At 41.9% G+C, this 23,853-nt stretch overlaps 1 protein-coding gene across 1 annotated transcript in view; it reads right to left on the bottom strand.

Moving 5' to 3' along the window:
* PSD3 (pleckstrin and Sec7 domain containing 3) overlaps nt 1-23,853 on the bottom strand; it is a 532,096-nt gene that overhangs the window by 459,619 nt on the left and 48,624 nt on the right. Inside the window, exon 3 of the mRNA XM_080660410.1 lies at nt 16,253-16,302. The gene's annotated coding sequence lies outside the window, so the exon portion shown is untranslated. The remainder of the gene's footprint in view (nt 1-16,252; nt 16,303-23,853) is intronic.

The following is a 23,853-nucleotide window of genomic DNA, read 5'->3' as shown; positions in this document are numbered from 1 at the left end:
TTATTTTTATGCCTTTGTCTTTTACATTTTGTAGAATATAAAACTTGGAACTATGAACACACACACACACACACACACACACACCAACAACAACAACAAAGAAAAAAATGAAAATTCAGACAAGGTTACTTACTGATCAGGGCTCCTCTACAACCCCAGATCCCCTAAGAATGTCACACCTGAAGACTGTTTCACTTATAGCAGCCTGCTTCCCCTTACCCGGCATGTTGAGACCCTTACATGTGTTCCTTTTCTGAAAGTGCCTCTATCTTGACAGCCTTGTCTGTTTTTCCCTTGACACTACCACAGGGAGGCAGAGTCCTGCACCACTGCCCCGTCTCTTAACGGCTCTTACTCCAGCTGCAAATCAGGGTGTGGCTTCAAGGAAAGGGTCCTCAGACCATTTCCTCTCAGGACTTACACCATCTCACACCATCAGATGTGTTTCTGGGTAATGAGCTTTAATTGCCTCATTTAAAAAAAAATGTGTCTTTCGCCATTAAACTCAATTCTCGTACCTTTGTGTTCTTCTTTTGGGAATGAATTTAACTGAGTGTGGTTTGATTGGGTCACCTATCCTAAACTCCACAGATGACCAGAGAAAAGGCACTCAATGCATAAATAGATTATTTCCCCACGATGTATGAGACCTGTGCACTTTTGTGGTGATGTTGGTGTTTGGGGTTTTATTCTTGTTTCCTTTCTAATAGTTTTATTTCTGGTTGAGTTTATAAGAACATAAGAAAGTTCTGTCCTCACTCAGATCTTGGTAAGCAGCGCTTAAGTGGGCCTATCTATACTTTCTTGTGAGTTTTCATGTGCCCACCAACACTGTGTTCACCCAGCTTGAACAATTGCATGTTCAAACGTTGAGCACCACAGTGGTTGCCCTGTGAGTGCAGTGACCTGAGAACTGAGCAAACCTTTGCTTACCTGAGAAGCTCTCTCAGTCTGGCAACAAGAATTCTCCACACATGCCTCTTCAATGGAAATCTACAGACCAGTCTCCTTTATCCATTTGTTTATTTTCTGGATCACAAAGTTAACCTAAAGCTTCAAATAATAATTTCTGGAGAACACCAGTATTTTTTTTTTTTGCAATGTTTACTTGGGATATAATTTCTATCACATAAAATTCACCATTTTAAACTGGTGTTTTAGTATATCCACTGGTTTTCAGTATATTCACAATATTGTGCAACTGTCACCAATATATAATTCCAGAACATTTAATTACTCCAAAAAGAACTTCCGTACCTGTTAGCAGTCACTCTCCCCACCTCCTAGCAAGCACTAATTTACCTTCTCTCTGTATAGATTTGTCTATTCTGGATATTTCATATAAATGGAGTCATATAATATATACTAGAGGTCCAGCTCACAATTAAATCATGTGTGTGTAGGGTCCCCTAGGCCTAACCTGCCATCAGAGGCATGTCCGCCGCCCTGCAAAGCCTCGCAAGCTCTGCGGACGCTGCCGGTGGCCCAAGATGCTCCTCAGACGCTGCTGGCGCCCCGCGATGCTCCAGAAGTCCCGCCCGCAGCGGCTGACACAGGACCCATCAGTGCACCGGTAGTTGGTCATGACGCTGTGACTGTGTCACGACCACAGGCCTTTTATGATATAGATGGCCTTTTGTGCTTGGCTTTTTTTCACTTAGCATAATGTTTTTTAAGGCTCATCCATGTTTATTCCTTTACCTAGCTGGCTAATATTCCATTGTACGGCTATACCATATATTGTTTATCAGCTTCTCAGTTGATGAACATTTGTGTTGTTTCCACTATGGGTTAGTTTGAAATATTGTGCTATAAACATTTGCAGACAAGTGTTTGTGTGAACATATGGTTTTAGTTCTCTTAGATATATACCTAGAAGTGAAATTGCTGAGTCATATGGTAACTGAACAAATGCGAAACTATTTTCCATAGCTGCACCTTTTGTAATACCAGCAGAAATGTATGGGAGTCCCAATTTCTCCACACTTGTTATTACCTCTCTTTAATTATATTCTTCCTAGTGGGTGTGAAGTATATCTCATTGTGGTTTTGATTTGCATTTTCCTAGTGGTTATTATGTTGAGCATCTTTTTATGTGCTGTCATTTATTTTGTTGATCATTTTTGAAGAAATGTCTATTTTAATCCTTTGTCCATTTTTAAAAATTGGATTATTTGTCTTTTTATTATTGAGTCGAAGAGTTCTTTTTATATTCTGGACACTAGATTCATATCAGATATATTATTTGCAAATATTTTCTCCTCTTCTTTCAATTTTTTATTGTGTCTTTTGATGCACAAAAGGTTTAAATTTTGATGAGGTTAAATTTGTATATATATACTAGAGGCCTGGTGCATGAATTCATGCATGGGTGGGGTACCTCGACCAGGTCGGCAATCCGGGAGATCAGGGCGGTCTCGCCCAGTCCCAATCAGGACTGGCCAGGGGGGTGGGGGGGAAGGAACGCAGGAGGTTGGCCGGCCACAGGAGGTTGGTTGTGGGAATGTATTGACCACCAGGGGGCAGCTCCTGCATTGAGCGTCTGCCCCCTGGTGGTCAGTGCGTGTCATAGCTACTAGCCAGTCATCTGGTCTTAATGGTCGCTTAGGCTTTTATATATGTACATTTGGTTGCTTATGCTTAGAGAACTCTTCTTAGAAAATTAAATCTATGTGGAACCCTACTATATACTAGGTGTACCGGTTAATAATGGCGGATTTTGTAATCAAAGAAAACACGATGATTTCAAGAGAAACATCAAAGTGCTCTATTCAAAGTAATGTACATCGCTAGCTACACATTTCCCCCATCTTTCAGGTAATTTGTGGATACCGTCCCAATAGAATTTTTCTTGTTTTGAGGCAAACCATTCAGAAACCCAATTTTCCACTTCTTTGTATGTTTTGAAGTACTGCTCAGAAAGTGCATGTGCCATCGATCGGAACAAGTAGTAATCTGAAGGAGCAAGGTCTGGTGAATACAGCAGGTGGGTTAATACTTCCCAGGCAAGATCTTTTAATGTGTCTTTAACTGGTTTTGAAGTGTGTGATGGTGTGTTATCATGAAGCAAAATTACTTTGCCGTGTCTTCTGGCACATCGTTTCACGATCAAAGCGTGGTTCAAATTGATTATTTGTTGTCGGTAGAGATCAGTATTAATGGTTTCACCTGGTTTTAGAAGCTCACAATACACCACACCTTTCTGATCCCACCAAATGCAGAGCATTGTCTTCTTTCTGTAGCAATTTGGCCTTGCAGTCGATGTTCATGGTTGACCTGGATCAACCCATGATTTTGTGCATTTGGGATTCTCAAAATAAATCCACTTTTCATCGCCAGTCACAATTTAATGCAAAAAAGACTTTCTTTCGTGCCGTTGAAGCAACATTTTACTGATGACTTTTCGGTTTTCCATTTGTCTTTCATTCAGTTGATGTGGCACCCATTTTTATTCCATTAAAATCTTTCCCATTGCTTGTAAACAATCAGAAATTGCTTGCTGAGCAACATTTAATCTTTCTGCAAGTTGTTTTTGAGTTTGACACACATCTTCATCCATTAATGCTTGTCATAGTTGGTCTTCAAACTTTTTCGGTTGACCTGGACATTCTTTGTTTTTCTCATCGAAATCATCACTTTTAAAGCATTTAAACCAGCGTTCACAAGTATATTTAGATGGAGCATGTTCACCATAAGCTTCCCGAAGTATATGATAACTTTTTCTTCAAAATAAAGTAGTGAATTAAAACTTCCCACAAATGTTTTTTTTTTTGCATGAAATTCAACATTTTTTAAGTGTAAAAATATCTATGATGTTAACACCTTCAGCAAATTTGACATATGAATTTTTGAAGCTTGCTGTCAATACAACAAAATAGCATATATATCAAATCACATATATATCAAGATATGTGTAACTCCATCTGTTGAAAAAAATCCGCATTATTAACTGGTACACCTAGTAAAATGGACAAAAAGTGAAGGGGCTCTGGTGGAGCAAAACTGGGAATCCCATATCTCTTATGACAAGAGAAAGCCTCCCACCTCCTCAGGCCTCTGTGGCCTCTGATGAGGTTAAAAAAGCCTTGATGGCTGATCCCTAAATATCAGTTTTTCACTCATAATCTTTTCTAGTACCCTACATAAAACATTACTTATGCTACCATCTCTCAGGATTGGGAAAGAAAATAAGTCGATGAATATGGGAGAATGTTTTGTGAATTTAAAGGGGCAGACATAAATGGAAGTCAGAGATCATAGACAATGAGTAAAAAGAATTTTAAAGGTTATCTAGTCTAATGCCATATTATGTAGATGTAGAAACTGAGGTCTTGAAGAGCAATTTTCATCATGCTTTCTCTTGAAGATCACTAGGGATCCTTAAGACTCTTTCTGGAAGTCTGTGAGGTTACAACTATTTTCACAATAATTGTAAGGCATTATTTGCCTTTTTGTTGTTGTTAGTCCTCACATGGGGATATTTTTTCCATTGATTTTTAGAGAGAGCGGAAGGGAGGGTGAGAGAGAGGGAAACATCAATATGAGAGAGACACATCTATTGGTTGCTTCCCACCCACACCTGGACCAGGGCCAGAAATGGAACCTGCAAAGGAGGTAAATACCCTTGACCAGAATCAAACCCATGACTCTTCAGTTCAATGCTCTATCCCAGTGGTCGGCAAACCGCGGCTCGCAAGCCACATGCGACCTGCAAGCCACTGTTTGCCGCTCTGTTGACTAATGAGTTTGCCGACCACTGCTCTATCCACTGAGGCAAACTGGCCAGGGCTATCTGCCTTTTTTACACTTATTCTCTCACAAGTATACAAAAGTTTTTCATGATGTTATTATTCTAATTGACTAATGGAATGTGTGCTTGCATATTCTCATGCTTTATAACTTTCTCAGATTTAATTTATAACATAGATCTAACATACATACATCTATCTTATCTATCTACCTACCTACCTACTTTCCTACCTATCTATCCAACTACCTATCTACCCCAGTGTTATAGTTGATTCAGGAAAGGTTGGGTAAAATGTTGTTGGAGAATAGGGTAGTCACATGGTCTCAAAGAATCACTCTACAAATTACTAATTACAAAGGAAAAATGTTCCTTTGTATGGAGACTTCTAATGGTCACCACCTTAATCAATTTATCAAAACTAGCATCACTAATAATGCAGGATCCTGACATTATGTGCCCCCTGATGTAATGCAATAAGAAGCACACATTACCTACATAGTATCATTAAAAACTAGAGGCCTGGTGCATGATATTCAGATATGGGGGATGGGGGGGGGGCGGTGTGTCCCTCAGCCTACCCTGCATCCTCTCCAATCTCAGACATCCCTCTCATAATCCAGAACTACTGGTTCCCAACTGCTCACCTGTCTGCCTGCCTGATTGCCCCTAACCACTTCTGCCTGCCAGCCTGATCACCCCCTAACCACTCCCCTGCCAGCCTGGTCATCCCTAACTGCCCTCCCATGCTGGCCTGGTCACCCCCAACTGCCCTCCCCTGCAGGCCTGGTCCCCCCTAACTGCCCTCCCCTGCAGGCCTGATTGCTCCCAATTACCCTCCCCTGCAGGCCTGATCACCCCAAACTGCCCTCCCTTGCAGGCCTTGTCCTTCCCAACTGCCCTCCCTGGTTGGCCATCTTGTGGTGGCCACTTGTGTCCACATGGGGGCGGCCATCTTTGACCACATGGGGGCGGCCATCTTGTGTTGGAGTGATGGTCAATTTGCATATTACCTCTTTATTATATAGGATATTTACTAGTAACCTCAATCTGATCTTGAGAAAATAATCAGGAGAAATCAATATCATGGAACATTTTGAAAGCAAGCAAACTAACTAGAACTCTTTAAGAAAGTTAATGCCATGAATAACAAAACAAATAAGAACCCACCCAAACAAATATATCAAGTAAATATAAAGCATGGACTTTGATTGGATTATGATTTTTTAAAAGGGCAGATATGAAAGATGCTTTTGAGCCATTGGAGAAATTCAAATATGGGTCAAATATTAGATGGATTAATGTTAAGAGATTAGTGTTAATTTTTTTAAGCTGTTTTAATGGTATTGTGGTTCAGTAGGAGAACGTTCTTATGCTGAAGTATTTAGAGATGAAATGTTAGAATTCTGCAACTAACAAATCATTTGGTAGAAAAAAAGTCAGTTAAAAATAGGTAGGGAGAGAAATAAAGTATATAGCAAAATATTAATCCCTGGTGAAACTAGGTAAAGATTTTATTGGTGATGTCATTCAGGAAAAAAAACAAAAACTTTAAAAAATGTTTAGGGAAGAGGAATAAAGTATGGAAAGATATAACCTTTAATTAATCTAGGTGAATATTGTGTGATATTTATTTTATTATTATTCTTTTTTTTTTTTCCTGTTAATCCTCACCCAAGGATATTTTTTCCATTGATTTTTAGACAGAGTGACATTGATGTGAAAGATACACATCTGTTGGTTGCCTCTCCTGCACATGACTGATCCTTCAATGGAGGTAGGTGCCCTTGACTGGAACAAACTGGGACCCTTCAGTTTGCAGGCCAATGCTCTAACCACTGAGTAAACTGACTAGGGCAGGGGTGGGCAAACTTTTTGACTCGAGGGCCACAATGGGTTCTTAAACTGGACCGGAGGGCCGGAACAAAAGCATGGATGGAGTGTTTGTGTGAACTAATATAAATTCAAAGTAAAGGAGTGGAGGGGAGAGCAAGAGAACCCTCCGCTCTTTCGGCTCCGCGGGTCAGATAGAACAGCCGCACGGGCCGGATCCGGCCCGCGGGCCGTAGTTTGCCCACAGCTGGACTAGGGCCACATTTGTTTATTTTAAGTGAAATAAAATTTTATGGAAGACTGACCTTGTCATAGAGGCAGGTAGGCTTATCTCACTAGTCATCAATATGCTAAATTCTCACCAATTTTCACTCAGAGTAGAGAGCACAGGCCTGCACCTTCTCTTCTACAGGAAGGCTTAATAGTGGATGTGATGTATTGTGCCTGAATGTAAGAAGCAAGAACAATTGTATGAACTCAGCAATTCCATTCCCCTCCACTCCATAATTCTACTGATCCTCGACCTATATTTTCATCCAGAAAGTTTTAGCTCTCAAGTTTGCCACGATCACTTTAGTTTGTACCCTACATACTAAAAATTAAAAATAATAAAAAACCCAAGAGGAAGCCATCCTTGTCCTGATCCAGCATCTGACTCACCCTGGCCATCTAATTGCTAGCACCACGGGTCAGTTCACCACCTGGCATCCATCTGGCCATTCTTCTTTCTTGTCTGCTGACACAGGGCTGTCTCCTTCCTTAGTATGACCCTCTTCTTTCTTGATCTCTGGTCAGCTCGTGACTGGCAATTCCAAAGCTCCATACTTAGCCTACATCTCTTGGTTTCCAGTGTCTGTCTTGTTTTGAATATTGTTAACCCAGTGTTTTTTGTTGCTGCATTATTCTCCTGGATATGAGTTACTTAAGTAGATCTCTTCTTACCTGTAGCAACCATGGGAGAAGCCCATATCTGACTGTCCTGACCCAATAGCTACTCTGTTTAGGGCAGTGCCTCTGTTTGGTGAGAGATATCACAGCTCTCCTTGTTGAGTAGGAGCCTCTCAGGTTAGAGCACAGGAGGCAGAATGCAGTGGTGAAAAGAGTGATGGACTAGGAATCAGAGGCCTGGGGACTTGGCATTAAGCCCTGCAATGTCAGAGCTGGAAGGGACTTAGAAATAATATAGTTAAAGCCCATTATTTCATTAAAAGAGGGGACTGATGTCCAGAGAAGTGTGTCTTGCTTACATCACAGGGCTATGTAGTGGCAGAATTTGTATGAAAATCTCATCCTTGATGCTAGTCTCTTGGTCTCTACTCATAAACAGCACGATCTTGCACCAACAGATCTTTCCATGTCTCAGAGCCAGTTTCCTCATCTCCCCTAATGGATAGTGATACCTTTCCTATATGTCACAAGCTGTTATGAGAATCAAATAGGATCATATATGTAGAAATAACTTAAAAGCCTTATTTCACTAAGGTACTAGAGGTCTCGTGCACGAAATTCGTGCACGGGGGGGGGGGGGTGTCCCTCAGCCCAGCCTGCACCCTCTCCAATATGGGATCCCTCGAGGAATGTCCGACTGCCCGTTTCCCTCTCACAATCCAGGACTGCTGGCTCCCAACTGCTCGCCTGCCTGGCTTCCTGATTGCCCCTAACCGCTTCTGCCTGACAGCCTGATCACCCCCTAACCCAGGGGTGGGCAAACTTTTTGACTCGAGGGCCACAATGGGTTCTTAAACTGGACCAGAGGGCCGGAACAAAAGCATGAATGGAGTGTTTGTGTGAACTAATATAAATTCAAAGTAAAGGAGTGGAGGGGAGAGCAAGAGAACCGGATAGAACAGCCGGATCTGGCCCGCGGGCCGTAGTTTGCCCAAGGCTGCCCTAACCACTCCCCTGCCAGCCTGATTGATGCCTAACTGCTCCCCTGCCAGCCTGTTTGCCCCTAACTGCCCTCCCCTGCAGGCCTGGTCACCCCTAACTGCCCTCCCCTGCAGGCCTGGTCACCCCTAACTGCCCTCTCCTGCAGGCCTAGTCACCCCTAACTGCCCTCTCCTGCAGGCCTGGTTCCCCCAACTGCTCTTCCCTGCAGGCCTGGGTCCCCCCCGCAACTGCCCTTCCCTGCAGGCCCGGTCGCCCCCAACTTCCCTCCTCTGCCAGCCTGGTCACCCCAAACTGCCCTCCCCTGCAGGCTTGATCACCCCCAACTGCCCTCCCTTGCAGGCCTGGTCCCTCCCAACTGCCCTCCCCTGCTGGCCTGATTGCCCACAACTGCCCTCCCTTGTAGGCCTGGTCCCTCCCAACTGCCCTCCCCTGCTGGCCATCTTGTGGTGGCCATCTTGTGCCCACAGGGGGGTAGCCATCTTTGACCACATGGGGGCAGCCATCTTGTGTGTTGGAGTGATGGTCAATTTGCATATTATGCTTTTATTAGATAGGATAGAGGCCTGGTGCACAGGTGGGGGCCAGCTGGTTTGCCCTGAAGGGTGTCCCAGATCAGGGTAGAGGTTCCCTTGGGGCATGGGGTGGCCTGGGCAAGGGGCCTGTGATGGTTTGCAAGCTGGCCACGCCCCCCGGCGACCCAAGAGGAGGCCCTGGTATCTGGGATTTATGTATCTTCTATAATTGAAACTTTGTACCCTTGAGTGGAGGCCTGGGTTGGCCAGGAAGCTTGGCTTCCTCCATCACCGGGGAAACCCAAGCCTCCTGCTCGCTCCGTGGCCGCAGCCATTTTGGTTGGGTTAATTTGCACACTCGCTCCTGATTGGCTGGTGGGCGTGGCTTGTGGTTGTGGTGGAGTGATGGTTAATTTGCATATTACTATATTATTAGATAGGATAACTAACATATAATTATAAAGTCCTAAATGCCATATAAATGCAATATAATACACAGTCTTTCAGTAGCATTCTTGACAAGTTATATGTATTTAGTTATGTATCTTATTTTTATTGTGCTTACTTTTTGAGATATAATAGCTACATGTTAAAGGAAGAGAGAAACAAATACATGTCACCCAGCTAAGGTTAGACTTAAGTTATCTGAGATTTTGAAGACTAGTAAACTTTACTGCATTTTTCATGATTACTCTATTGTTTTTCTCTTAATCTATAAGGTGAGTTCAATCAAATTACATATATACAATTAACTTTTGCATATTTACTTTGATCTCAAATTATTTGTGTAATTTGAAGGAAATGGAAAGTAACCAGAATCTAAAAGTTTGTCTCAAGCATCTGAGCATTTAAAACATTATGGAGTAGAGGCAAGGGCACAAGATTTGGACTGAGAGGCTTAAACTTGAGAAGGCTTGGATTTATGTAACTTGGGTAAGTCTCTCATCCTCTCTCAGACCACTACCATATCAGAAAAGGAAAATGATAACACTCCTGTCTCCCCAGGTCCTAATGAAGTCAAGAGAGAGAATGTACCTGAAAGAGTTTTGTAGACTCTAGAGCAGCGTTCAAACTTCTACTTGAGCTAGCAGATAGGTTTAGTTTCTGTGTATACTGTTTGCCCACACAGTGCTTTAACATTTTTTACTTGCTTGCTAACCTTTTTAAAAGAGAGATTTCATATGAAAACCTGAATTTCTGTCTCCTCTTATCTGTCCTGAACTGACATTCCTGGCAACACAACTATCAGGACCATCTACCTGCCATGGAGACCAGGTGACAGCTGAGGCTGACCATTGGGCCTGCCTCTGGTTTTTATTACACTGGAATTTTTCTAGTAATAGAATGAAGAAGAAAGTGAAGCATTTCTTAGATTCATGTGTTTGGCAAAAGTTAGAAAATGAAAACTAGACAGAGAGGATCACACACCGCTCCGAAAAAACAACAGAAAGTATGTTTCTTTGCAGAAGCTAAGAATATGCTCACATGTTTAATATGCAGATAAAGTATATCTGTATTCAAAGCATGTCCTAAGATGCCTTTATTAAAAAAAAAAAAAACAGCTTGAATATTGTGATGCTTGCTCTAACCTGTTATACAATGCTAGCAAGTATTTTGTCAGCATCCACTCAGCTATTATTTATTCCCCCCTTCTCTTCTATTTAGCAGAATATGAATTGCTTTATGGTCATTCATTCCTCTGCGACCTGGAAGCACTCTATCATAAAATTTTGCTGCATTATCTAATACATTTCGAGTGTCTACAACCTCAGTATGAATTGCTTACTTTAAATCTCCCCATATTTCCAACCTTAGATTCAAATTCATATTAGGGAATATGAATTTAAGGAACAAAAAGACAGGCCATAGCTTAGTATATTCACCATCTGATATAAGATGTAAAAATGGACTCATAGCATGAGATTGATTATAAAGTCCAGAAGCCAGCCAGTTTGAATTTCCTCCTAGAAGATAACGCTATTGGATTTTAGTACCTTCCTTGCAGGTCTTATATTATAATTTTACTTAATGGCATTTAAACACATGTCCAAACCCCCAGAAGAGAGCCTCAGAGTTACCTTTGGGCCATCCTTTTGCTTCATTTTGCACATTAACTTAGCTACTATATTTCACAAATTCTACTCTCAAATGTCCTAGAATCTGTGTCATTTTTCCAACCTGATTGTCAAATATCATTGCAATCATTTTTAAACATTTCTCCCTGTCTTTCCCCACCCATTGTATTATTTATATTGTCTATGTATTTACATTTTACACACACACACACCAATGGCATAGCTACTTCTCTTGTGCCTGTGGTCTTCTATTGTCTGATGAGGTTCAGAGTTCTTAATCTTACCATGGCACTTTCAAGAGCTGGGCCTTTGTGTATCCCTTTAACCTCAACTTTGATTATTTTATACCCCATTCAGACTCCACTCATTCATTCATGAATTTCACAAATATTTATTGAATGTCTATAATATTTCGAGTGTTATTCTGGGTTCTGAGGACACAGCAGTGAACAAAACAGACAAAAATCTCTACCCTCTGGAGCTTATATTTTGGGAATGGGCTGTAGGTAGCAGATAATAACCTAAATATGTAGAATATAGAGTGTGTTTGATAGTTAGATATGGTATGAGAAAAACTGAAAAGAAGAGGATAAGGTCTAAGAGGAAAGATTGCAATTTTATGTGGGGGATTAGGAAGACCTGCCGAGAAGGGTCATTGAGTAAAAACTGGAAGGGGCAGAGCAAGTGTGTCTGCAGGAGGTTGGAGGAAGAGCTAGGATCCTTTGGGTGAGGAAGAGTGGGCCAAAGGGGGAGTAGAGGGAAGGTAGGCAGGATGAGGGGAGGGAAAGCATCAAGTCATTGAGGGCCTTGGTCAGCCACAGTGAGGGTTTTAGCTTTTATGCAGAATGAAATGGGGGCCACTGGGGAGTTTTTAGCTGGAGAACTACATGGTCTATCTCACTATATAAACAGATTACTCTGTCTGCTATGCTGAGAATAGGTTGAAGTGGGGCAGTCCTGTGAGAGATGATGTTAGCTTGGGCCAGGGTGGAAGCAATAGAGCTGGAGAGAATGATCAGGTTCTGGATCCTTTTAGTGGAGCCAAAAGATTTGTTAATGCTCTGGACTGGGGTATAGAAAGGATTCAATAGTGACTCCCAGGCATTTGGGCTTGAGCAACTGAAGGATGGGTTTGCCAGGAACTAAGAAGAGAAAGACCATGGAGGAGCTAATGAAGGCTGTGTGTGTGTGTGTGTGTGTGTGTGTGTGTGTGTGTGTGTGTGTGTAGGAATAAGAAGCCCAATTTGGGGTGTATTTAGTTTAAGATGCTTACTAGAAAGCCAAGTGGACATGGTGAGTAGGCAGAGGCAGTTTGTGATATGTGTCCTCCATACCCCGGAGCAGGAGTGTTCTTGCCTTTCCCTCAAAACCTCATTTTTTGGGGGTTTGTATGCTGTTTGAACTTGCTTAAATGTACTTTGTTCTTGGCCTCCATTTTACCACTTATTGCATTGCATTGTAATTATTATTTTAGCTTTTCTGTTTTTTTCCACTATACTGTCCTGCTATTCATCCCCAGCATAATGTCTGATACAAAATAATAATAAAAAGTTCACTGAATAATTGAAATCTGTGGGGGCCATAATCTTCTATATTCAGTTGTTAAATTTCTTGATAGATGCTACTATTTTTTCTCTCCAACAAAAAGAGCTGTTTGGCACATATTGTTTTAATCAATGTGAATTAAATTCTATTTTTGTTGATGTGCTTTTTTTTCATATTCCCTTGGGCGTGCAATTTATCAAGCATGAGTAATATCTGGCACACAGAGTCTCTAACAGCTTCCTTTTATTATTAGATCAATGGTAGTCTGAGTTATTGAGAAAGGAAATATCTAGAAAGAGAATGCCCGATTCCTTGAAAATGGTGCTAAAGAGAAGACATGGCAGTATAAAACCATTAACCATGAAATTGCTTTGGGCACTTGAATCCTTCTTTATGGAAACTTGGAATAATTCTTAAAGTACATTTTCAGCCAGTGGATGCATTTTGTGTGTCTTTCTTTATTTAAATGTTTGGCATATTTTACAAGACACATTAAGAAAAAAACCCCTCATTTTAACAAACATTTTCCCTCACACTGCTCTACCTTTCCCAGCCCACCAATCTCTCTCCGCAGCCTAACCCAGTGAATAGCTATTTTTCCTATTTTTTCATACATTTGTCGAAGCACTAATATATATTTATATTTATGTCTATCCTCTAAATAGGACCCTACTGCATAGTTCTTTCTATCACATAGTCTTCTTTCAGTTAACATATTTTAAGCATTTTAAACAATAATATCATGTGTGCTAATACAGATCAATATACTTTTTTCTTGTCAACAGCTCCATAACATGCCACTGTATAGATGGGCCATATTGTAATTAAAAATATCTTACTATTGGGCATTGAGTGTTGGATGTTTAATGTTGCAACAAAAAATTCTGCAATGAACAACTTTACACATACAAATACATAAGCATTAAGTGCCTATAATATACATATATAGGTATATATACACTTAGTGGCCAGATTATTATGATCTTTGAATGCATAATAATCTGGCCACTCAGTGTATATCCTATATAATAAAAGGCTAATATGCAAATTGTCCCCTCGACCAGGAGTTCGACCAGCAGGCAGGCCAGCCACTGCCCATGTCCCTGCCCCCTGGCCAGGCTGGCCGGACCCCACCCATGCACGAATTCATGCACCAGGCCTCTAATATATATATACTGAGTGGCCAGATTATTATGCATTCAGAGATCATAATAATCTGGCCACTCAGTGTATGCATGTATATATAGATATGTATGTGTATATGTACACAAAGTTGTTCATACATATATGAAAATTTTCTGCAGGATGCTTTTCAAAAGGGCATTTGCTGTTATAATTTTTGACATAGAATTGACAACTCTGAGAAACCCAGCAAGATAGACACCCTGGTGTCCACAAACACACGCTGTACAAAATTTAATCAGGACACAGATTTCTATTATGGAAGCCTCATTAACCAAGCCACCTACACTCATTTTCAAGATTGCTGGCTGGCCGAAAAGCCAGTAGCAGATGTTGACCTTGCAAAGGTTAACTTAATAGAGTTGAATTTGATTCAGATTCAATCACTGCTTCCACGGCCGTTCTGGGGGCCAAGTAGTAGACCGTAGAGGTGATGTCATGGTGTTTCATTGCATGGGTTGCTGCTCAAGCATGATGAGTCACACCTATGCCCTGAAAGACTCCATTGTCGTTTCACTCCTGGGTGGACCGGGGATTTGACTCACTCACTGACTCAGTCCACCAGCACACCCTCAACTATGTGATGGAACTGCCATGCGGGAACATTAACTCCATCACACCCTCCTCTCCAGCAAGTAGGTACAGTACAGGGAGCCCCAATCCAGGATGGGTTTTGCTGGGTAGAATACAGCTTATTCTTGGGGTCCTCCATCCCTCCTCCCATCTCCCCTACCCCCACTCCTACTACCCAGCTCCCTACTGGCACTTTAAATGCAAAAGGATCATTTAAGTTTAATTCAACAAGCATGGCATGAGTAATATTGTGACTAAATATTTCAGTTAAATCTATGTGCTCAATTATAGCTGTATAATTTATCTGTAAATAAATCATTCCAGGGCAAGTGCAGCTTGAGCCTCAGTCCTTCCTGACAGGGAGATGGTGGTTCCCCAGCCGGGGTGAGCAGGCTTCGTGTTATGGTTGGGTTCCTGACCCTCTGCTAAAGCTCCGTGCTTTCCTTGTTGCTTCCAGAGTCACTTCTTTGCAGGCTCTGGTTGTTGACATGGTTATGAACGTTACAAGACCATTTCCCTTTGCCAATTCATTACTTCATTCCTTTACTTTCTCCTTCCTTTCAAGAAATGCCGCTGCTTCCCCCAAAATATTCCCTTTTCTCCTCATCTTTCTTGGGGTGTCAGTATCTGCATTAAGTCAATGTCTTTGTCTATGTTTGTTCAGATCTTTCTATCTCGCCAGAGCTTTTGCGAGGACTAGCTCTTTTTGTAGTGGGAGAGGCTATTTCTCTGCCAATTAGGAAACATCATTCGTGGGTTAGGAAAGACTGGCTTCAGGGACAGTCATGAGGAAGACTGTTCCCTCCCCAACACACACACACACACACACACACACACACACACACACACACACACACACACACCACATTTCTGCATCATAAAAACCACTTGAAACTGGCAGAAAGGTCCCCTCAGCATCTTCCCTCTTTAACCCGGCACTGCATCCTCAGGCTATCCTGAGGTTCGGGGTGTCAGCAGATGGGAGGGATGGTGTAGACATGATTGAGAAGAAGCAGTGAAGCAGGAAGGAGGTATGTTTGTTTCATTATCTGGGTAGAATGTTATTACAGGTGGGACTGGGACAAGTAGGCTATTCTGTTCCCTTGGTGAGGTGCTTATTCTGAGCCACATTTTCCAGTTTTAGCTTCTTCTCCTAAATCCTTCCAAATTGGCGAGTTAGAAGCAAAATATGCCATCTGCAGGCACCATTTTTCATTCTACCCTCATCTCTTCATTCTATGCTTTGAATGTACAGCTTGTCAAGGAGAAGTAGTGGCACATACATGCTGTCTCTCAGCACTCGCTGACTCTTACTCTCACACAGAAGCTCAGTGAAGGGGAAGGAGATCTTAACAGGAGACCTGGACTGTGGCATCGAGTCTGCCATGTTCCAGCTGGATGGCCTTGAGGAGGTGTTTTAACCTCTCTTGCTCTCCCGGCATAACCGTCTGAAGGCAGCAGGCTGGCTCGAGCCTCTCAAGGTGCCTTCTATTTCTAATGCCTATGAACCAAGCACTTAGTTTAATTTGTTACTCCCCTCATCCTCCCAAGAAAAAAAAGGGAAGTACCACTAAGTGGTCACTCAAGTCCCACGAGGAAAAGAAGATTACACTAATGGAAAAGCTGCTGCAAGTTAGACCAGATGACCCCCAACCCTGGCATTTCTTAAGTATATCACTTTTACTTAGAAAGGATGGCATAATAGAGGGGACGTGAGATCATGTAACAGGTGCTCTCATAAACATAACATTGAAGAGGAAAGGAAGTTGAAGAATATGTGTAATGTAATAATAGCATGAGGTAAAATGCAAAGTATGCAAAGTATAACTAGGTATTGTTTCTATTATACATATGTATAGGAAATGTATAAAAATGTCATCTGGAAAAGTACATACCAGATTCTTGATAGTAGTTGTCTCTGGGGACGGAAGGTAAGGAGATGGATCTGTGGAGAGAGACAAGGAGGACTTCAACATTATTCACAATGTTTTATTTCTTTTGTGAAAAAATGTCATTAAAATTTTGTTAATATTTGTTAATTATGGCTATTGGGTGCAATGAGTGCTGTGCTGGAGCTGGAGTGGGTCGTGTGCACCTCTCCCAACTCTCCAAGCAATGATGTCACCATGAATGATTGAAATTGATAGTGAAAGCGTTTACACCACAGAAGCAGCAAGTGCTACAAATCAAAACTTTTTCTTTCCCCGCTGAAGGGTCTGTTGTTCACACTGACCAGCACACTGATGGGTACAATGTTTCTATTATATTAATCTTCGCACTTTTTAATGCTTCGTGTATGACATAGTGCTTTCCTTAAGAATACTTTCTATAAAGATAATCAGCAAAGATTTTGAAGAATCTTCTTAATTTTTGACTTAGGAATTAAATCATTAAGATTTATCCCGAAGGAAGGAACAGAGATATATGCAAAGATTTACTATGATGATGATCCTATGATGATGGAAGAATTGCAGACAATCCAAATATTTAGCAGTGGTATAATAGGTGAAATAAATTTGATTATAATGATATAATGCTATATAGCCATAAAACATTACACATTTGAGGAAAATGTAATGACATGGAAATAAATTAGTGATAGAGTTTTAAGTGGAAAGGCTGGTTTAAACAGTGTATATAGTTTAATATTTTAAAAAGTATATAAACAGATACAAAATAAGCTTAAAAGTTATTTATTAAACTATTAATGGTTGTTATCTCTGGGTCTTGAAATTATGGATGAATGATCTGATTTTCTTATGTATATCTTCTACATATAATATGTTTTATGTTTAAAATTATCATTTTCAAATAATCATTTTAAATTATTTTAAAATAATCATTTCAAAGATTGAGATTAGCAGAGCGTTCAAGTGTTCTTAATGAGGACTAAGTCCTGTGTCACCTGTACTGTAATGTTTATGTGGGAATATAAATACCCAACCATTTTGGCCCAACCCAGAACACCACTGACAGGGGATTTCAGCTCCAAAGCTCCTATGGGGTTGGTTGAAACTGTTGCATCTTGACTTCCCCCCTCCCTCCCTCCCAGGTACTAAGAGCATTCCCTAAAAACATTCTGCAGGGTCGCTTCTCAGAAAACCCAAACTGTGATGTTGGTATCAGGAGTGGGTGACAAAGGCAATACGGAGTTTTGGAACTAGATCAGTTGACACATGGCGGACAATGTGGAACCCCTCACTGGTGGTAAGTCAAGCACAAATAGCCTCTGACCCAAAGTGGCTTTCTGTAGTGGGTTGCATAGTGCACTCCCCCCCAATATTCCTATCTTCCAGAACTTCAGAATATGACCTTAGTTGAAAAGAGAGTCTTTGCAGATGTAATTAGTTAAGGATCTCAAGATAAAATCATCCTGGATTTAGAACTGGTTTTTAATCCAATGACTGGTGCCCTCATGAGAAGAGGGGGTACATGCAGACAGAGAGACATAGGGAAGAAGGCATGTGAACCGGAGGCAGAGATTGGAGTCAGGAAGCCACAAGCCAAGGCATGGCAGCAGCCACCAGACCCCGGAAGAGGCAAGGAAGGATTCTCCCTTAAGCCTTTAGAGGGAGCACCTCCAGCCACTGACACCTTGATTTCAGACTTCTAACCTTCAGAAATATGAGAGAACACATTTCTGTTGTTTAAGCCCCCCCGGTTTGTTATGGCAGCCCTAGGAAACGAATACCCAGTCTGGTTGTTAAAACTCTCACCAGTGCCTAATTGAGATGGCACACAAGTGGAAGGAAGTGCAGTAGCTGATGTAAAGTGCCAGCTATGTGAAAAGTTCGGAGGAAACAGTACCTATAATGACACTGGAATTCAGTCGCTATTACTGAGGTAAGTTGACACTCTAGAAATGATAAGGAAACTCTAAGAACAATTTGTAAGTGATTGAAAGCCTCATGCCCAAGCCACAGACACCTGGCAGCACACGGAGAGGCTCTCATCTCCTGCAGGGAGAAGGCAGAGACAGCTGACTGACTACCAGGCTGGGGACATAAGTCAAAATAGCAGAGCTCCAAAGAAGGGGAAACTTCCAGCCAAGGACATCTGGGTTAATTTCAGCCCCCCCTTCAGTTTTGAAACTCCTAACTCCACAAACACTCTGGGCCTGTGGAAGTGGGCCACCTCTCACTATTATGAACAGCACTCACCCCGTTGCTTGAAGAGTATAGAGCTCTCCCCACAAGACAGTGTCCCCAGCAGATCTTGGCGCCCCGCCCCCCCCCCCCCTGCCACCTCACCTCTTGACCTCCTAGTCCTATAACTAGGGTTAAACTCCGGCATAACCAGATGCTGAAAATATAGTATGAGCCTCGCTCTCTTGCAGAAGTGGTCCCCGAGAGCACTCCCTATAAACCTCCAAAGTTAATCTCTGTCTTAGAACCTGTTCCTGGAAACCCTACCTAAGACAATAAGTATTGTCATCATCCCATGGTTTGTCTGGATATTTGCATACAACTTCACAATTTCAAATGTTCTAATGTACTTAAAAAGATAGGAAACAGGGGTGGTGAAACTTATGTCCATAAATCTGTCCACAGCAGATCTGACAGCTCTGAGATGGCTCCGCAATTTTCTGTGCTTCCAGTCAGTTTTATTAATGAATTTAAGAACATCTGACCTGTAATAGCTCCATGCAAGCTTACAATTTGCTAACTGAAAGACTGCCTGAAACTCAAAGCAGGCTTTGCACACACCAAAGCCTTCTCGCATATTGGAAACAAAGGGCTCTCAAGAGATTTCGGGTTTACAAAGGCACATTCATGCTTGGAAGTTTATGGGCATAGCACACTCAATTGGTTCATTTCATACCTTTAGGGTTTAGATCTGAGGATTGAGAATACACAGGTATGGTCATGGGACCTTAATTGAAAATAATGAATCTGTCTCGGGTATCTTTGAAACACTCCAAGGGAGATACCTGATTTAAAGTCCATGCAAAGTATACTGTACCTTCCCTAATTAGATTATCTGAGACTAACTGTAAAGAGTTAAATAATTTTTAACATGATAGAAAACAAATTCTTATGGTGATGTGACCCAGAGGAAAACTAGCAGTGTTGCTTATATTTTAGGTTAGAAGGCTCTGGTGGCCTTGAACTTCAGTTAAGACAGGACTTCACCTAACTGCTTCACCTAAGAGCAGACATTGTTCCCAGGGCCACCAGTTAAGCCACAGATGAGCTGGCTTGTTCAGGGCTCCTCCAGTGTAGCTGGTGCACAAACAGAAGTGTGATATTGTTGCTGTTTAAGGAGGCAATCTCAGCCAGTAATAATTTAACTTCCTTCATGCTAATGAACTGAACAGAGAAGCCAAGATTTTGGGACAAAACATGTGCACCCCAGTTCAGCATCTTCTTACAGTTGAAGCAATTAACACCAAAGAAGTAATACTTACGGGCTAAGGCAGAGGGGATCCAAGATTGTGGAAAAGTAGGTATAAGTTACACTCACTTCTCCCAAGACCAAATCAGAATCATAACTAAATTATAAAACAATCAACCTGAAAAACCAACTGAAAACTAGCTGAACAGAAGTCTTATAACTAAGGATATATAGAAGAAGCCATGCCAAGACTGGTAGGAAGGGTGGAGACACGAAAAGTGCCGATTCCACACCCACAGGTAGTGGTTGAGAATCTGGAAGGATACCTCAGCTTCAAAGGTTCCCCTCTAAGGAGCAAGGGGTCTCAACCCCATGCCAGGCTCCCCAGCCTGGAGTACCAGTGCTGGGAAGAGGAGCTCACATAATATTTGGCTGCAAAAAAAAGGGTAAGATGGGAGTCTGCTAGAAACCCAGATGCCCTGTTAAAGGGCCAGTGCACAAAATATCATTCCAAGGCCCTCACCCTGGGCTCCAGCAGAGAGAAGGCAACTCAGAGCAGTGTGGAGTCATCCAGGGAGATATTGGGATGTGTGGCTTCAGGGATAGGAATAAAGGGACAGACATCAATGCCCATGCTGACTCCCTCTTCCACACCATCCACAGACATCATCTTTCCTGATTGGAGCCCTCCCCTCCAATGACATCAGGCCGGAAGAATGCATGAGTGCCACCTCCCAACTCCCTGTGGCCCTGCCATGCCAAGCTTGCACCTTGCTGAGTAGTCTGCAGGCTGTGGCCAGCCTGAGTCTGCATTGTGGTCTTTCTTTGAAGGCTCTCTGGGTAGACTCAGGGAGTGTCAGAGCTGCACAGGGAGAGATTGAGTTGTGTGGCAGGTGGATACTTGAAATATCAAGGGACCATTTTGTAAAGTATGTAATTGTCTAATCACTACGCTGCATACCTGAAACTAATACAAAATGATATTGAGTGTAAACTGTAATTGAGGGGGGAAAGAGCTAAGGCAAAAGGAATTAATTTTATGAAACCATCAAAAAAGTGCAAAAACAACCCATAGAATGGAAGAAATATTTGCAAATCACTTATATGATGATGGACTGGTATCTAGAATATATAAAGAACTCTTAGAACTCAATGATAAAGAAACAGATAATCTAATTAAAAGTGAGCAGAGTATTTGAGTAGAAATATATATATATATATATAGCCAATAGCACATGAAAAAATGCTCAACACCATTAGCCATTTAGGAAATTCAAATCAAAACACAATGAGATATCATTAGAATGTTAGAATCAAGACAACAGATAATTACAAATGTTGGTGAGGAAATGAAGAAATTGGGAACCCTATACATTGCTGATAAAAATATAAAATGGTACTACTGTTTTGAAAAACAGTTTGGCAGTTCTTCAAAAGGTTAAACACAAAATTACTATATGACCCAGCAATCCTGCTTCTAGTATATACCCAAGAGGAATAAAAACATATGTTCACACAAAAAACTATACACAAATGTTCATAATAGCCAAAAAGTGAAAACAACCCAAGTGTCCATCAACTGATGAATGGATAAATAAAATGTGGTATATCCACACAATGCAATATTATCCAGCCATACAAAATTATGAAGTACTGATACATGCTACAAAGTGCCCGAGCCTTGAAAACATATGAAAGAAGGCAGTTACAAAGGACAACATATTGTATGATTCCATTTCATAAAATGTCCAGAGTGGGCAAATCTAATGAGACAGAAAATAGATTAGTGTTGCCTAGGGCTGAGGATGCTTAATAGGGAGAGACTGCTAATGAGTACAGGATTTTTTTCTTTAAAGTTGTATTTATTGGGGTGACATGGGTTAATAAAATTACATAGATTTCAATTCTCTATCATCTGTATATTGTGTTCTGTTCACCACTCCAAGTCAAGTCTCCTTCCATCATCTTTTATCTCCCCTTTACACTCTTCTACCTCTCCCCACATCCTTTACTGTTTCTTTTTGAGGTGACAAAATGTTCTAAATTTAGATTGTGATGATGGTTGCACAATTCTTTTCATCTACCAAATCCATTGAATTGCACACTTTAAATGGATAAATTTTATGATGTGTGAATTATATCTTAATAAAGATATTAAATTTTTTAAAATTAAATATTTTAGTACAATTGCCCATCCATTTCTTCTCTAAGCCTGGGTCCAAATTAGAAAGGAGCTGTTCATTCTTAGTTTCCTGAGAGGAAACTAAGAAAGCCTGCATGTTATTCTGCAGCTGACCTGTAGTTTACTTTATCTGTGCATGTTTTCCATGCAGGCTAGAGCTATATATATGACAACTCCTAACCAGAAAATTTATAAGGATGGAAAATGAATGTGAAAGAGCTTTTTCAGGGCAGTTACTTAGCTTGGCAGTACCTTGGCTCAATCTCCCTTGTGGCTCTGCTTCTTTTCCATTCTACTTCCTTCGTTGTCCTTGCGTGGATTATATTATTTTTCAGCAAATATTCCCTTGCACCTCTGAACTTGTATGATCTCACCCCTCAACCACCCCCAAGGAGAGAAGACTATTTCCCAGTGAAGTTGGGTTTGGCTGGGTGACTTGCTCTGGCTGAGTAGTGAGGGAAGCAGTGATTCCTGTTGGTTCCACGTGGACTCTCAAAGAACCTTTGAGATTCCCTGCCTGTCTTATAATTATCACTGTGGGAAGTGACCACGCAGATAGAAATGTCTCCTTCATTTCTATCAGACAGAAGACATGTGGGGCAGGACCACATTGAAACTCAGCCTGCAGAAGAGCTACCCAAGACTGTCCATGACCTCCAAGGGGTAACTATCTATAATCTATAATAATAAAAGGGTAATATGCTAATTAGACCAGACATCTTCCAGACGTCCTTCCTGATGAAGCTGAGGCAGGAGGGAAGCCAGTCCAGGTTCCGGGTGCATGCCAGCGGCCAGAGGAGGGAAGCCCGGGTGCCGGGTGCTGGAGGCAAGCCAATGCCGGCAGCTGGGGGAAGGAAGGCCTACACTTGCACAAATTTTTGTGCATCAGGCTTCTAGTGTGTTTATAAGACACTGATTATTTTAGGCAGCATTATTGAAGTGAAAGCTGACTAATACAATCTTCATTTTATTCATTCAGAAACATATTTTGAGCACTACCATGCATTAGATTCTATTGCTATTCAGCAAGACTTAATCTCCTCCATTCTTAGGCACCTTACAAGCTAGAAGGTAAAATAGAAAAGGACACAAGTAAACAAAATATAAAATATGTGATGAGCAACATGAATGATATGAAGTGTAATAAGCGGTTTAGAGCACAAAGAGATTACTTCTCATGCAGAGGAATCACAGAGCTATCTGAAAGAGGAGGCATTTCCATAATCAATTATTTTAGGAGATGAAAACCCAATGATATATGGATTGAAAACAAAATATATGATATAATCCTATATAATAAAAGCCTAGTATGCTAAATGCCCAGTTGTCTGGTTGGCCGTTCAACCAATTCTATATAATAAAAGCCTAGGTGGCATCATGCCCTTGTGTGATGCCCTCGTGCAGCGCCCTTGCATGACATCGTCACAAGATGGCCACCGTAAGATGGCCACACGCACAGCAGAGGCAGGGCCCAGTGGCCACTCCCTGCGGTGAGGTCTGGGGGTCCCATGGCTCTGTGTGGTGTGGAGCGGTTCGCAGCAGGGGAGGGAGGTTGGGGGTGATCAGGCCACGGCAGGAGAAAGCAGTTGTGGGCGATCAGGCTGGCAGGGGAGGGAAGTTGTGGGTGGTCAGGCTGGCAGGGGAGGGCAGTTGGGGGTGATCAGGCTGGCAGGGGAGCAGTTAGGGGGCGATCAGGCTGGCAGGCAGAAGTGGTTAGGGGCAATCAGGCAGGCAGGCAGGCGAGCAATTAGGAGCCAGCGGTCCCAGATTGTGAGAGGGATGTCCTAGGGGTCCCAGATCGGAGAGGGTGCAGGCCAGATTGAGGGACACACCCCCTGTGCACAAATTTCTTGCACTGGGCCTCTAGTCAAAGCATAATATGCTAATGATATGCTAAGACTGCTCAACCGCTTGCTATGACGTGCACTAATCACCAGGGGGCAGACACTCTGACTGGTAGGTTAGCTTGCTGCTGGGGTC

Source organism: Plecotus auritus (genome assembly GCF_963455305.1).
Source record: "Plecotus auritus genome assembly, chromosome: 3".
Taxonomy (NCBI): Eukaryota; Metazoa; Chordata; class Mammalia; order Chiroptera; family Vespertilionidae; genus Plecotus; species Plecotus auritus.
Note: the sequence above shows the minus strand (reverse complement) of the source record. Positions and strands in the feature narration are given on the sequence as shown.